A 16097-nucleotide genomic window follows, 5' to 3' on the forward strand; every position below is an offset into this window, starting at 1 on the left:
AAACACGTCCTTATAAATAGACCTCCTCACAAATGAGCAATGTGGTTAATTAAATGTGTTGCAGATGTTTTCATTTGAGGTTCTTTGTAATACAGGCTCTCCCCTTGCTTTCTTTATCAAAATGAAAGTCTGGTTTATGTTTTTCATAGATTTGAATGACATCCACGAGTTTAAATGAATCAATTTGAAATAAATCACGCCTTTTACATGAACCCGCTGCTGAAGTCAATCGCTGTGGGCGTGATTGAAGCGCATAGGGGAGAATACGCGTAACTGAAATGTGCATAACTGGAGGCGCGCAAAAAAAAAGGACTTAAGCGTGAATGGGAGGATGGGGGTGCCCATAAAGTGTATGATGCTGTAGTATAATCCCTACACAGCCATTAGTATGACAGCTTCACATATGGCTCCATAAAGAATTTGGTTTATAAAAAGCCTTCGACATAAGGCAAAAATGTTGTCAGTGCCATTATCAAGAGGTGAAAGAAGCTTTATTATGCATTCTGATACTTCAAGCTGTAAGGGCTTACACTATGACATCGTGACAGTTCATGAGTGCAGTCATAACTATAAGTAATAGGTAATACGTAACTATAAGTAGTTATATGGACTTGTTATATGTCAATCATTCTCAGGCATTATGAATACTTTATAACCCTTTCTGAATGTGTTTATAATGCTTTACGAACACATGTTGTGTCTGTGCTGTGACACTTTGAAACACAGTCTGTAAAGAGCTTTCCAGAAAACAATAACAAATAAAACAAAAAGGGATTCCAGAGGAAGAATCTCAACATCAAAGTCATCAGTATGCATGAATACAGAAGATCAGAACATGTGAAACAATGTATCAGTCAAGAAACACACACACCACACACACACACACACACACACACACACACACACACACACACACACACACACACGCACACGGACACACACGCACACAGACACACACGCACCTTGAGAAAAGTGTGACCTAGTTTTGAATGAACAGAGCCAAACTGTGTGATTGTGCAGTGGGTGTTAATTTGATCAAAGGAAAAAACTCAGAGAGAAAAACGCCTGAAATTAAATTACAGAAAATTAAAATTAATAATAATACTACCCACACCCACACGAAAGAGAGGAAAGACCAGAGAGCACAGCTGGAAATGGGGAACTAAAATTTTGAGCGCTGGTTTAGTCATACCCTGCCTGACAAATATAATTACCGAAGTGGTTATGAAGCTGATGAAATATTTAACAAGGGGAAGAAATTAATCATGTTTATCGTACTCTCCGTGGATAGCTGAGTGTCAAAAGTTTCCAAGTTGAAATGGAAGAGAGCCCTTCCAGTGGCTCGGCATTAGGCCTTCAAAGAGCTGATTGTATATGTGTGTGTGTGTGTGTGTGTGTGTGTGTGTGTGTGTGTGTGTGCGTGTGTGTATGTGTGTGTGTGTGTGTGTGTGTGTCCTATAGATGGGAACACACTAGACGAGTCTCTGCGCACATTCAGAGATATATCAAATATTTATGGGCACAGGTGGTCAGCTAAAGCCCATAATTTGTGTGTCGTGTCTGTGTGTGTGTGTTGTGTGTGTGTGGTTGGGGGGGGGTGGATGGAAGAAGAAAGAGGGTAAGACAATGAGAGAGACAAATTCTGCCTGTGTGTCTGTGTGTGTGTGTGTGTGTGTGTGTGTGTGTCTGGGGAATTCTGTTAGTATGTGGGTATGTGATTGTCCTGAGTCTCATATGTGGCTATTCATACCTATTTGTGCAGACTCTGAGGTATAAAATCATTGTGTAGATGTGTGTGCCTATTCATGTGTGTGTATGTTTGTGCATATGTGTGTGTGTACATGTATGTGCAGTTATGCAAAGGAAATATTACATATACGTGAGTGTATACTGTATACACTTGGGCGTGTATGTGTGTCTGTGTGTATACTGTATATGTGTGTTTGTCTTTCTGTATACTGTATATATGTGTGTGTGTGTGTGTGTGTGTGTGTGTGTGTGTGTGTGTGTGTGTGTGTGTGTGTGTTTGTCTGTGTATGTGTGTGTGTGTGTATGTGTTTGTCTGTGTCTGTGTCTGTGTCTGTGTCTGTGTCTGTGTCTGTCAGTGTGTGTGTGTCTGTGTCAGTGTGTGTCAGTGTGTGTGTGTCTGTGTCAGTGTGTGTCAGTGTGTGTGTGTCTGTGTCAGTGTGTGTCAGTGTGTGTGTGTCAGTGTGTGTGTGTCTGTGTCAGTGTGTGTCAGTGTGTGTGTGTATGTGTGTGTATCACGTAGAGAGAGTGGACTGGCCACTCTCCTCCTCCCTGTAGTCTCCTGTCTGCCTGTGGGCTTCAGCATCCAGTTAATTTTTCATGCTTCCCAAACCAGCTCCGACCAGAATAGAAACAGAAATCCTACTCAACACACACACACACACACACACACACACACACACACACACACACACACACACACACACACACACACACAGACACACAGACACAGACACACACACACACAGACACACAGACACACACACACACACACACACACACACACACACACCCACACACACACACACAGACTCCTGCCATAAATACAAAAAGGGTGTTCATCCTGTCAAAAGCCTGGGCAGGAAATGCAACACAGAGGCTGTCTACAGGAAGGGACAGAGCTTCTTGAGGGAGCTTAGGTCCTTTAATGTGTGCAACACGATGTTGCATATCTGTTAGAGGTCTGTGGTGACAAGTGCAATTTTCTTTGCAGCCATCTGTTGGGGGCAGCATGAGAGTCAGTGACACTAAGAGGATGAACAGACTGATAAAGAAGACTGCTCTGGGGCCTCTGGAACCGGGTGTGGAGGGAACGATGTTGCACAAACTGCTTAATATAATAGACAATACACATCGCAGGCGGAAGAGGAATAATTTAGCAATCGGAAGGTTGCTAGTTCGATCCCGCCTCTTCCTCACCAAGAGTCCTTGAGCAAAACACTGAACCCCCAACCACACCCGATGCACAGGCTGGCAACTTAGCTAGTAGCCTCCGCCATCAGTGTGTGAATGGGTAGATGTCTGAGGCATTAATGTGTAAAGCGTTTTGAGTGCTCTATGAGTAGAAAAGCGTGATATAAATGCAGTCTATTTACCATTTACCATTTCTTGGCCAGACAACAGAGTGTCTTCAGTCAGAGGCTCCCTCTGCTTCACTGCAATAAGGACCGTTCCAGGAGGTCAGAGGTCACTCTCGCCACTGCAGTCACCCTCTGTGCCTGGAGAGAAGGCTCCTCCAATGAGAGATCACCCTCTGTGCCTGGAGAGAAGGCTCCACCAATGAGAGATCACCCTCTGTGCCTGGAGAGAAGGCTCCACCAATGAGAGACAGCGTACAATGCACATTCAGCACATTCAGCTTGCACAGCATGTTTTCTATCTATCTATTCATCCATCCATCCATCCATCCTGCTCTCTATCTATCTATCCATCCATCCATCCATCCATCATCTCTCTATATATCTATATATCTATCTATCTATCCATCCATTCATCCACCCATCCACACATCTCTCTATCTCTCTATCTATCTGCCCTCCACACCTATAGAAGCTAGCATGTATCCCCAGGGCACATTGGCTTGGTGGGGCCTTTGCAGAAGCAAACCTCCTATTGTTCACAAATGGGGTAGAAATAAAACAAACGAAGAAAGTAGAGGTCTACTGAAGAAAACACAGGGTAGTTTGAGGCTCATCCAAACTGATGGAAGAGGAGAGAAGGCTGTTATTGACTGAATAGAGGCTAACAAGTGAGTACTGCAGAGAAAGTGTAGAGGCTGGAGAGAGACAAGATAAAGACTGAAACATCGAGAGAGAAAAACAAGGAGGAACAGATAGAGAGATAGACATGAACCTGAGTGAGAGACAGATAAACAGAGAGAGAGTGACAAAGAGAACGAGAGAAAGAGAAAGAGGTGTTTTTTTGAGTCAAGAAAAACTGAGCAAGAGAGACGGGGAATGAGAAGTAAAGAAACGCGGGCAGTTGAAGAAAGAAGGAGGGGGATGAGTACCTCTCTCCATGGATGGCAAAAAAGACACATAAATACAGACAGAAAAAGACAAAAAGAGGGTATGAAAGACTGAAAGAATTGAATACGAACCGAAAGAGAGAGAGCACCTCTTTTTGGAGGCCTCGGGACCCAATAGATGTTGAAAGTGCTGTCGGGCGGCTTCGCAGAAACAAAAATTAGCATCTGGCAACAGCCCACAGCGCCTCTCTCTCACACAGCTACAGAGAGCAGGGAGGACAGAGAGAGAACCACAGACAAGAATAGAGAGGAGAGGGGAAAGGAGATTTTGGGGAATTACACATAAAGACTTGAGGAAAGAAAGAAAGAAAGAGAGAGAGGAGTCTTTTCTGAGGCCTGAGGGTGATTGCAGGCCCCTTCACAGAAACACACATTAGCGTGCGTGTGTGTGTGTGTGTGCGTGCGTGTGTGCTTGTGTGTGTGCATATGTGTGTGTGTTTGTGTGTGTGTGTGTGTGTGCATGTGTGGGTGTGTGTGTGTGTGTGTGTGTGCGTGTGCATATTTGTATGTGTGTGTGTGTGTGTGTGTGTGCGTGTGTGTGTGTGTGTGCGCGTGTGTGTGTGTGTCTGTAGCATTGGCAACGGCCTACAGCGTTTCTCCTCTGTGAACGCTGGGAGCACAGCCAGGAGCTAGCCTCCGTAAACACATAAATGACACACATAGAGCAACGGATGCCGGGCCCGATCTGGCCTGGAAGTGGCCCACAGTCGGCGTGCGCTGGTCACCCAGGCCAGGTCTGGCCACATGATTCATGCCCTGTAAATGGCTGCAGAGGAGGGTGTTATCAAATGCGTTTGTGAAATATTTGTCCCAATTACAAATTCAAGCATCCATTTCACACGATACTCTGCCCACCCAGTTCGTGTCCAGGAAGTGGCCTAATAAATGTCCTCTGTGACAGGAAAAGGGCCTTTTTGTCCCTCAGGCAGCCCATTTAATTCAAACACATTCCCAGTCATCTGGTCTAGTCTTGTAAAAGCTCCTCTGCTTTTAGCTGAGTAAAAGAAGGTAAAGAAAAACTTTTTTCCCTCTTCACTTCGGCCGCTAGCTCTTCCAGCCGTGACCTGAAACTTGAGACAGTCTCTGTGGGTGGAGAGTGCAACCGCGGCAGTATTTTCACGTGGTGGTTAGAGACGAGGTTTCAATTCCTTGTTGCCCCACGGCCAGTGTCGTCCCCGGTTCTCCTGACGGCTGACGATCACAGAGGACCCGTTCCCCGCTTCATTCTTCATGGCAGTTCTCTTTCCTAACACGATTTAGGACTCACAGAACGCTCACGGAAATTTCCATTCGTGTTGCATTTTTTTTTGCAGAGATGGCACATCAGGAAGACAGACTGATGTGCCATCAGACATCACCGTCACCGTGTGCCCAGAAAATGCCACCGGCGGACACCCTGGCACGGTTGGCGCTGGTGTACAGCTTGTTAAAACCAAGGGAATGGATCGGGGTGTGACCCGCCTTCGGTCTAGAGACTTCAGCTATCAGGCGATTTGCTTGCATGCTGACCTTCAACACAATCCCAGTGAAATGGCACTGTACTGACTTCATTACCCACCTTAAGAGATTTAACAAGCAGACAGAACTGATCAACAACTCCATCAACAAAACCCACTCAGTGCCCTTGAAGAATAGAATAATGAATACCTGTGGGATTTAACACAACCCTTGTGGGATTTATCACAGCCCCCATCATCGCTTACTAACCAGAGAGAGCTGTTCTGTCTTTTATGATAAAAAATCATTAAAAAAACAACTGTATTATACACACAGGGTGTTGCTATTAAATAACGTTATTATGAGTTATGTTATATGAGTATAACAAGTTTTCTATGTAGCATTAGTCTCATTGTTTAATAGACAATACTTTCAATAACCTTACTTTACAATACATTTATAAAATATGAATAATGATATATATATTAGATATGTACGTTCTCTGTCCACAGACTGTGACATATTGCTGAGCTGAAAATATTCCACACTTGGTTATCAGTCTCCATAGATACACATCAGTCCCCAAAGGTAGACTTTCCCCATATCAACGTCAGTTTCAAGTTCAGTTCAAGTGCAATTACCTCAAAGAACCCACTCCTGCTGTTTCTATCGGAGCTGTAAGATCATACAACCAATTTAACTAACGAATAGTTGGCTGGATTAGCGGATGTCTTTTATTTGTAATAATAGCGCATGTGTTCAGCATTGAAAAGAAGCCCTGGGTCCCTGACATCACTCCGGCACAACCTCACCCAGTCAGAGGCCTCAGAAAGAGGCGGCGTGGAGGCGAGGCGAGGCGAGGCGAGGCGAGGTGAGGCGAGGCGAGGCGAGGCGGCTTTGAGCAGAATCACCTCAGATGTTTCCTGACTGCCTGAGGGGGGAAACACAACAGGCCTTTAGAGGAGCCGAGCAGCACGGGCCGCCAGCCCGGGGCGATGCATTTGGGTCAGCGAGACCAGGGGGGTCAGCCAAGGCGCTGTTGGTAGTCTCTGGCGTGCGTCTATGCGGAGCTGTTAATTGAGGGCTTAGGGATGTAACTAGTCTGAATGGTGTTTTGTAGCGAAGGAGAGAGAAAGAGCATCTTTGAAGCCAGGACTATGGGGTACCAAACCAGCACCCTGACCGCAATGCCAAAGAGCCAGGCTCGTGGTGAAGACACGACGTAAAGCATACGTTTTACACACACATATGACTATGGCAGTCAGAGCACATACCCCACCGTAGTGACGGCACTGTGTCACATGTTTACATCATGCCGTAAAGCATATGTTTTACACACACATGACTATGTAGTGCAGCGTATAGTGGGAGGATGGGGATGGTTTGGTATCTCCTTGCCATGAAGTTAACAGGTTGTGAGGGTGACAGGTCTGCCGCGGCACTGAACCGGAACCCCAAACCCAGTGCTATCAGGTCATGTCTCCTGTGATGTGTTGCCTCGCGAGGAACCAACTGACACTTGTGAGCCAAAGTCATTTATAAATAAATTAAAAGCCAAACACGTCATTGTCAAAAAGCCTTTCTCTCTCTATCTTTCACTCTCCCTCTGCGTCTTCCTCGGTCTTCTCTGTGTGTGTGTGTGTTTGTGTATATCTCTTTCTACTGTGTGTGTGCGTGTCTCCCTCTGTCGACTGTGTGTGTGTGTGTGTGTTTGTGTATACCTCTTTCTACTGTGTATGTGTGTGTGTGTGTGTCTCCCTCTGTCGACTGTGTGTGTGTGTGTGTGTGTGTGTTTGTGTATCCCTCTTTCTACTGTTTGTGTGTGTGTGAGAGAGAGAGAGTGTGTGTGTGTGTCCCTGTTACGTCCTCCTGCCTTAGGGGTCGCTGTTTTACCTTATTTCTATGTCTGTTACTTTGCCTACTACTTTGATTGTGTGCAGGTGTTGCCTGTCAGCCGTGGGCGGAGCCCGATATGTTTTAAGGCCGGGAACGCCGTCCAGAAGTCCTCTCTCCTCCAACTGCATGCCGCCACGCTATTCGGGCCTTCCTCGTCGTTCTACTTTGTTAATGAAATTCTCTGTTCTATTGTCGCCTTTTTGTTTATTAAAACCCCCTACACACGAGCCCATTCTGTTTGTTCTTCATTTGTTGCATATCAGTACAACTGGTCTGTAACAGTCCCTCTCTCTCTTGGTAATTTTAACGATGTCACATCTATCTTCCCCCTTGCCTCTCCGCTGTTCTTGATTACCGTGTGCAAACTGTTATTATCAGAGATTTCATCTGCAGTAGCTCGCTGTGAATGGCACCTTGACATTCCCTGCAAAACATGTTGTGCTCAGTAGAAGTAGTTTTACAGCTTTGGCATACACTAGATGACAGCGGGGTAGGCACAGTCAGAGAAAGGTTCAGATAGAAATAGGCTCTAATAGCACCATAGTTTTCTGTGCACTGGAGCCCCCACTCTCGCTACAGACGATCAGAGATGGTCCACTTTTCGGAGAAAAAAAGATCCAGCCCTCCCTCGTGCGTGCAAAGCTTGCTTAGAACCTTGATAGGGCACAGCAGGTTTCCACAGTTAGCATATTAACAATTTTACAGAACCTTTAAGAGAATATTAAGTAGATTTGTGAATGTAGTCAGGGATTATAATGTTGGCATGCTGATATGCAGACGAGGAGGAGGTACTTAATCCTAATGATGGGCCTCTTAGTGCTTATTAAGCTATGGTGTGTGTTTCCATGGTAAATTAAGATGAATTAAAGGCTTTGATTTGTCTACGTGAGACCAATAATATATACTGCTGTAAGGAACTACATGGTGCTCCGTTGTGTGAATGTGACCTTTACACACAGGTGCAAAGGAGTGAATGTATGTGTATTTGTCTGTGTGTGTGTGTATGTGATGTGTGTGTGTGTGTGTGTCTGTGTGCATGTATGTGTATGGGTGTGTACTATGTATGTGCTGTGTGTGTGTTTGTGTGTATGTGTGTGTGTATTTGTAGTGTGTGTCTTGTGTCTGTGTGAGTGCGTGCATGTGTGTGTGTGTGTGTGTGTGTTCATAGCTGCCATCATACGCCCTGTGGTCATGCTGTCTATGAATTTAGAACATTTCTTAGTGTGCATTTTACTTCACATGGAAAGGTCAACATGAACAACTTGTTTTTTTCTACGAATGTGTTGTGTTTGTGTATGTCTGTGAGTGGATGGGTAGAGAAATAGGCCGTGTGTGCTAGAGTCTGTGTGAGTGTGTGTGTGTGTGTGTGTGTGTGTGTGTGTGTGTGTGTGTATGTATGTGTGTGAGAGAGTCTGTGTGTGTTGTACAAGATTTTTACAAAAAGAGAGTAGATGCTACCATGCACTGAGCAAAATTGGTTGCCTTTGTTCGACGTGTCATGCAAAGGTGAGAAATGAAATAGTTTTCGCAGCTAAAATGTCTCAGTGTTTACCTGTACGAGTTGACAGCTCTGAAATGGTGGCTAAGCACTTCCATGTAGTTTCACCCAGTCTGCTGAAGTGCACCCGTCATGATGCAGTTCACCAAACAGCCCAAAGAAAAGAACAGATTTCAAAATATTGCACAACGAAACTGTTGCAATTCAAAAGACCCCTTTCAGTGGCCAACGCACCGTATAGCAGTACACAGTCACAGACTCACTCAGACACACCATCTACACTGTTTAACAAAAAAAGGTCTTACCTTGGCCGCACAATACACCCAGTACTTGTCCGCCAACAAAAGCAAACTGTCTTTCCACAAATCTGGAAAAAAAGCTCACCGGGACAAAATAGACAGATGTTCCGTTTGTAGGATACCCCAGTGAAGAAGGGTATATAAGGAGAGGTAAGGAGCCTGTTGTAGAGTACCCCAGTGAAGTAGGGTATAAGGAGCCTGTTGTAGCGTACGTATTTTACCCAGAACACATTCCACCCTCAGACAGAAAAGAAGTTGCAGATAAATTCAAGTGTGTGGTGTGTCTTTATCCATCATCGATAGTTCTTTCCGGACATGTCTGTGTGTGTGTGACTTTCATCTCTGCCCAGTGTGTGTGAGGGTTGAAGTCCTGCTGATCAATAGACTCACCCCAGCACGGCCTGCTGAGCGCAGGCAGAGAAGTTTGGAGACACAAGTTTCTTCACTGACTTCTCTCTGTCTTTCATACACACGCACACACACACACACACACACCAGAAGTGTAAAAATGTCGGTGAGTAAATGAATGTGTGTGTGTGTGTGTGGGTGTGTGAGGAGTGTGTGATGAAGAGTGTGTTGAACTGTCTAGCACTGTGATGTGATATCTTGGGCTTGTGGTGGGTTTTATAGTTTTATAGTATAAAAAGGATGGCTTGGGTCCAGAGAAACACACACCCGCTTACATTTACACACACATTTACAGAAACACAACAGAGAAACACACGTGCACACACTTTCTCTTTCTGTCTCTCTCACACAGACACACATACACACACACACACACTTTTACTTTCAAAGAGCAAGCCTTAGAGATCTTCTTTAGCATGATAATGTGGCTTGGGCAGGAATACAGCAGCATTCAGTATATGTGTGTGTGTCCGTGTGTGCACGCCCGTGTGTGCGTGAGTGTGTGTGCGTGTATGTGTATGTGTGTGTGCGTGTGTGTGTGTGTGTGTGTGTGTGTGTGTGTGTGTGTGTGTGTGTGTGTGTGTGTGTGTGTGTGTGTGTGTGTGTGTGTGTGTGTGTGTGCGTGAGTGTGTGTGTGCGTGCGTGTGTGTCTGTGTGTGCGTGCCCGTGCGTGAGTGTGTGTGTGCGCGAATGTGAGTGTGTGTTTCTGTGTGTGCGCGCGTGTGTGTGTGTGTGCATGTGCACGTCTGTGAGTGTGTGTGCGTGTGCGTGTGCGTGTGCGTGTGTGTGTGTGTGTTTGTGTGTGTGTTTGTGTGTGTGAGTGCGTGTGTGTGTGTGTGTGTGTGTTTGTGTGTGTGTGCAGGTGTGTGCAGGTGTGTGAGTGCGTGTGCGTGTGTGTGTTTGTGTGTGTGTGTGTGCAGACACTGATGAATATTTATTTCATTCCTCTCAGTCCTCTGCAGGATCTTCTGTGGAATCCCAAACACCTCATGATGGAGGTGGAGATCAAAGCTCTGAAGCTAGAGAGGGGATGGAGGTGGAGATCAAAGCTCTGAAGCTAGAGACAGGTGATGGAGGTGGAGATCAAAGCGCTGAAGCTAGAGACAGGTGATGGAGGTGATCAAAGCCCTGAAGATAGGTGATGGTGGAGATGAACGCCCTGAAGCTGGAGACAGGTGATGGAGGAGGAGATCAAAGCTCTGAAGCTGGAGACAGGTGATGGAGGAGGAGATCAAAGCCCTGGAGCTGGAGAAAAGTGATGGAGGCGGAGATCAATCTATCAATATATCTCTCCCTCTCTCTCTCCTCTCTATCTTTTCCTCTCTCTCTCTCCCTCTTTCTCTCTCTCTATCTTTCTTCTATTTTCTGCCTTTCAATCCTCAATTCAGTTCAAAACTGCTTCATTGGCTGCTTAGCACAAAGCACAAAGAACAAAAACAAAAAATTGGTTTGTAATATAACATTGAGAAGTAAAAACAGATTGTACAGTAATAGAAAAAGTGTAACCTATATACACACCACACACACACATATACCAATAGGAAAGATGAAATACAAACATTAGGTCAAGCGTTATGGGTTGATGCCAGACTCACTGTCAATCATGCTGTGGCCTTTCTCTCTCTCTCTCTCTTTCTCCATCTCTCCCTCTCCCTTTCTCTCTCTATCTTTATCTCCATCTCTACCTCTCCCTTCACCCTCTGCCATTCTCTCTCTTCATCCCTGTCTCTCTCCTGTTCCTCCTCTCTGCCCACCCTCTTACTTACTCTTCTTTCCACCTCTTCTTAAAACATCTTCTTCTCACACGTGCAGGATCTCCTTTCGTCCTAGTGAACACATTGGGTGTCCTTGTTCATCATACCCCTCTCACTCACCCCCTTCCTCCTCCTCTCCCCTCACCCCCCTCTCTAAAATGATTCAATCAGTGTTAAGGCAGGTTAATTATCTCCTGCTGTAATGAGTACCCAGCACTGGGGCCTGTCAGTGGTGATGGATCTGACTGAGAGCCTGTCTGGGAACCATCTCTGAGCCTATGAGAGGAACCATCTCTATGCGGCTTATCGTTATTTATCTCAGAGCAGAACAGCCATATGTGGAGAAGTGAGTGGAACCATCCTGTGGGGAGAAACATCCTGTGAGGAGAACCATCCTGTGAGGAAAACCATCCTGTGAGGAAAACCATCCTGTGGGGAGAAACATCCTTTGAGGAGAAACATCCTGTGGGGAGAAACATCCTGTGGGGAGAACCATCTTGTGAGGAAAACCATCCTGTGAGGAGAACCATCCTTTGAGGAGAAACATCCTTTGAGGAGAAACATCCTGTGGGGAGAACCATCACTGAGCCTTTGAGGGGAACCATCTGAGCTCCTTTCACCTCAGAGTAGGAGGAATGTGTGTGGAACTATGAGTGTAGCCATCTCCCTCCTGCTGAGGGGAACCAACCTGCAAAGAGAACCATCTCTGATCATCTATACTCCTTTCGACTGATAGTCTGTATGCATAGCAGTGAGAAGAATCTTCTCCGAGCTGCTAAACTCCAGGCATCTCAGCTGCTAGACTGTGTTTGAAGGACCGAGGGGAACCATACCTGTGCCTGTGAGGGGAACCATATATGTGCCGATGAGGGGAACCACACCGGAGGGGAACCATATCTGAGGGGAACCATATCTGTGCCTCTGAGGGGAACCATAGCTGTGCCACTGCGATCCACTCCTCTCAGCAGACAGAATGTGTGAGGAGCCACAAGGGGAACCACGAGGGGCAGGTGTGGGCAGAGCAGGAAAGTTATTAATGAGAGAGATGGGAGGGTTACAGGGAGGGAGAGAGCGGAGAAAACAGAGAGAGATATGGAGGGTGGAAGGGAGTTGTAGAGAGAGAGAGGAAGAGAGGAAGAAAGGGAGGAAATATTAAACTGAGACCAAGGGCAGAGACAAGTGGCAGAGACCCTGGGAGATGAAGAGTAAGATAAAAGAAAGAGAGGGTAGAGAGGGAAGGAAGGAGGAGGAGAGAGAGAGGGAAGAAATATGAGACAGAGATTAGCGGAGAGGATGCAGGGGGAGAGTGGAGGACAAAAGGGGAGGGGAAAAGAAAGAGTGAAGCAGAGAAAGAGTGAGGAGAAGAAGGAGGGATGAATGGGATTTTCTGCCCATTGAAAAATAAAAGTGCACCTTGGAGGGGAGAGATGCAATGGAGACTGCACTGAAGGTTGCCTCAGGAAACATTATTAAACACACACACACACACACACACACACACACACACACACACACACACACACACACACACACTATCTACCGAGGGGAAGTTGGAGTGTCGAGGATCCATTCTTCAAAGTCTGCTCTCATTAGCTGAACCTCTGACCGCCCCCAGAGTGTGTGTGTGTGTGTGTGTGTGTGTGTGTGTGTGTGTGAGGGAGAGAAACAGTGTGTGTGTGTGTGTGTGTGTGTGAGGGAGAGAAACAGTGTGTGTGTGTGTGTGTGTCTTTGTGTGCACTGATACTACAAGACATGGTTAGCATATGATGTGTATTATGTATGTGTGAGATACTGAGAAAATGTGCGTGTGTGTGTGAGTGTGTGTATGTGTGTGAAGTGTATAGAAATGCACAATTACATTGCTGTTGGTTGTCAGCAATGTAACTGCAACTTGTGTGAATGACTATGTGTGTGTATGCAAATATCCAAGTTCTATAATATGGTTAGTGGGTCAGCCTACATGCATATGCTAATGCATTTGCACATCTAGAAGTGTCTGTGAGTAAATGTGTGTGTGTCTGTGTGTGTGTGTGTGTGTGTGTGTGTGTGTGTGTGTGTGTGTGTGTGTGTGTGTCTGAGGAGTGTGTGATGGAGAGGGTGTTGAACTATCTAGTGCTCTGCAAGGGAGACAGAATTAGCACATATATGAGTCCATGTATACTGTCCCTCCAATCCCTCCAGACATCACTTAAGTCATGTGCTTCAATTATCTGTAGTAACTATCTGCGTGAAGGCACATGTGGTTCAGTGCGATTCCTGTCTATGGCTATGGTATATTCTCTGTACAATTTGAATGTCCACTAAAAAACAAATACTCTTCACTGCAGCATCTTTCCAAGGTTGTATGGAGTGTATCTAACAGACACATTCGATATCGGAGCATACACACAAGATGAAATTAAAAACTGAATTTTCAAAATGTGCCCTGACCTTTAAGACTCTACCCTTTTCAATGGGGGGTACAACTATGGGAGAACAATATATCAACACCACCACTTATGACTTAAAACAACTAGACCATCCCATTCTTTTTCCCAATAAGTTGTTTTCCATCACTCGTCACTATGCGTTTCTTGTGAAAATAAAACATCTATTTGTTTTTATACCTTACAAATTCAAACAGCTCCTTCTTTTGGCTTTCCCTTGCACCATTTAAATATAAAGTGGCTATATGAAGATTGTTCATGAAAAGAGAAAGGAAAAAAAACATGTTCATTTTGTTAACATTGTTTTTTTAACACTCATTAAACATTCTCTGTTTTCAATAAACATCACAAGATCTGGGAAATAATCAGCAGCTTGCAAACCTTTCATGTTATTGAATACATATTGTAATATTGAATATTTCACTAACACCGTAACCAATACACCAGGTAATGGGCTCTATGAACGCCAGTAGAACGTTCACGACAATGCCAAATAATACGGCTCACTTACTTCCGGTTTACTTCCTAGTACCTGTCAGTGAGACTTGCAAGCACAGATTACAGCAGAGAACTTCAACAAAGTAGCGTTACATAATGTATAGGCTATATCGAATCATATACTTAAACATGTTAAGTCATACATTCTTAACTTGGATGAAAGAATATTCAACCTTCACAGATACTAACGATCAGGCTTGGGGAGCAGACCTGCCAACCTGCACGCATTTTGTGTACCAACCACGCAATTCTTAATACGCAGGTACGAAATGCCAGCTGAAACTAGGCACAAAAAAAAAATCAATCAATACAAACCTATACCGTACATTTATTTAAACTACATCTCTCAGATTGGACAAGATGCTACGACATTGTGCCTGTGGTTCTGTAACCCTCCCCGACCCGCAATAGTACTCTCACTCACTCAACATCAACTGATACTACACTGCTACTTTATTATCCACCGAGGCGTAATGCATTGCTGAGGTACAATGGGAAGTGGGGGAGTAATAATCAAGCACATAAATGTGACCGTAATGTTAGCATATAAAACGTTAAAACATGTGTTCGGTAACTTAACGAGATGATGCATTTCAAGGGGTATATCCTTCAGATAAATTTGTATAAAAAGTTAGCCGTAGTATCTAGCATACAATGTGATTCGCCTGGTAACGAGACGGCTACGGTGTGAATAACTGATGGAGTAGGCTAATTTAGCTGCAGTAACGTTAACTCAAACGCCACGGAGACTAACTTTGAATTGCTCTGTTGGGGCAAAGTGACCATTGCAAAGGTGTTTGACTACAGACTGCTAACGTTGCAAATAATTCCTACTATTGCAGCCAGTCAACCGACCAGCCTTGCAGGTATAAAATAATCATGACGTCAGATGACGATTTTCAGTCTCGTTACCAAAAACAAGACCCAATAGAGAGCCAGCCTGAGCACTGACATGATAAGCGCCTTGGTGACAAGAAAGGTGAGCATGAATGCAAAGGGGACTGTTTGTCACATGGAAGGCTTCAGTGATGCTCTGCTCAAAAAGGCCAAGTCGCCAAGCTATGAGGCAAAGCAGTCAAGAGCAAGTGCCACTGGAAGTAGATAGATGGATACTTTAATAGGAGCTTTAAAAAAATATAAATATATTCTTTAGAAGTGCTAAATGATGCAAAATGTAAAGATCTCTTTTCATTTATGGAATTCTTGTCAAGAAAATATGATTGTATTGTTTTCTTCGCCGCTGATTTATTATGTTGAATAACTGGATGATATGGCGTTGAGTGGGGAATTGACCGTATGCAAAGCCCCTGCCAAACTGAAACTCCCCTGGTACTCTAAAACTTTCTTCAAGGTTGGCAGGTCTGGGGGAGTAACGGAATACATGGAACAGCGTTACGTAATTAGCATACCAAAAAAGTGAACTGTATTCCGGTACAGTTACAAATAAAGAAGACGTAATTAGATTACACATACTTTTAGCAAAAATTGGGATTATTAACAGGATTACAAATAGATTTAAAAATGCAGAACATTATACTATCATCCACATGCGCACTTTACAACACGTCACGAGAAGACAACAGAGAAAAAAGGTCCATATGATGACCTCGAGTTAAAAAAATGCTTTCCCTGGCTGGAAATATCGACACTATTTTGTCCTCAAAGCTGAAAGTGGGAAGAACATAACAGTGCAGTGCACCTTATGGTTACACGCAGTGAAAATACTTTCGTTGTCCAAGGACCCAATTTCATGAAGCATTTACAGGCAAGACCAACACTGCTAACGTCTACACAGACATCCAGTTAGCTTAAGGTTAAAGTTGGATA

The sequence above is a fragment of the Clupea harengus genome, chromosome 16 (genome assembly GCF_900700415.2).
Source record: "Clupea harengus chromosome 16, Ch_v2.0.2, whole genome shotgun sequence".
NCBI classification, from domain to species: domain Eukaryota; kingdom Metazoa; phylum Chordata; class Actinopteri; order Clupeiformes; family Clupeidae; genus Clupea; species Clupea harengus.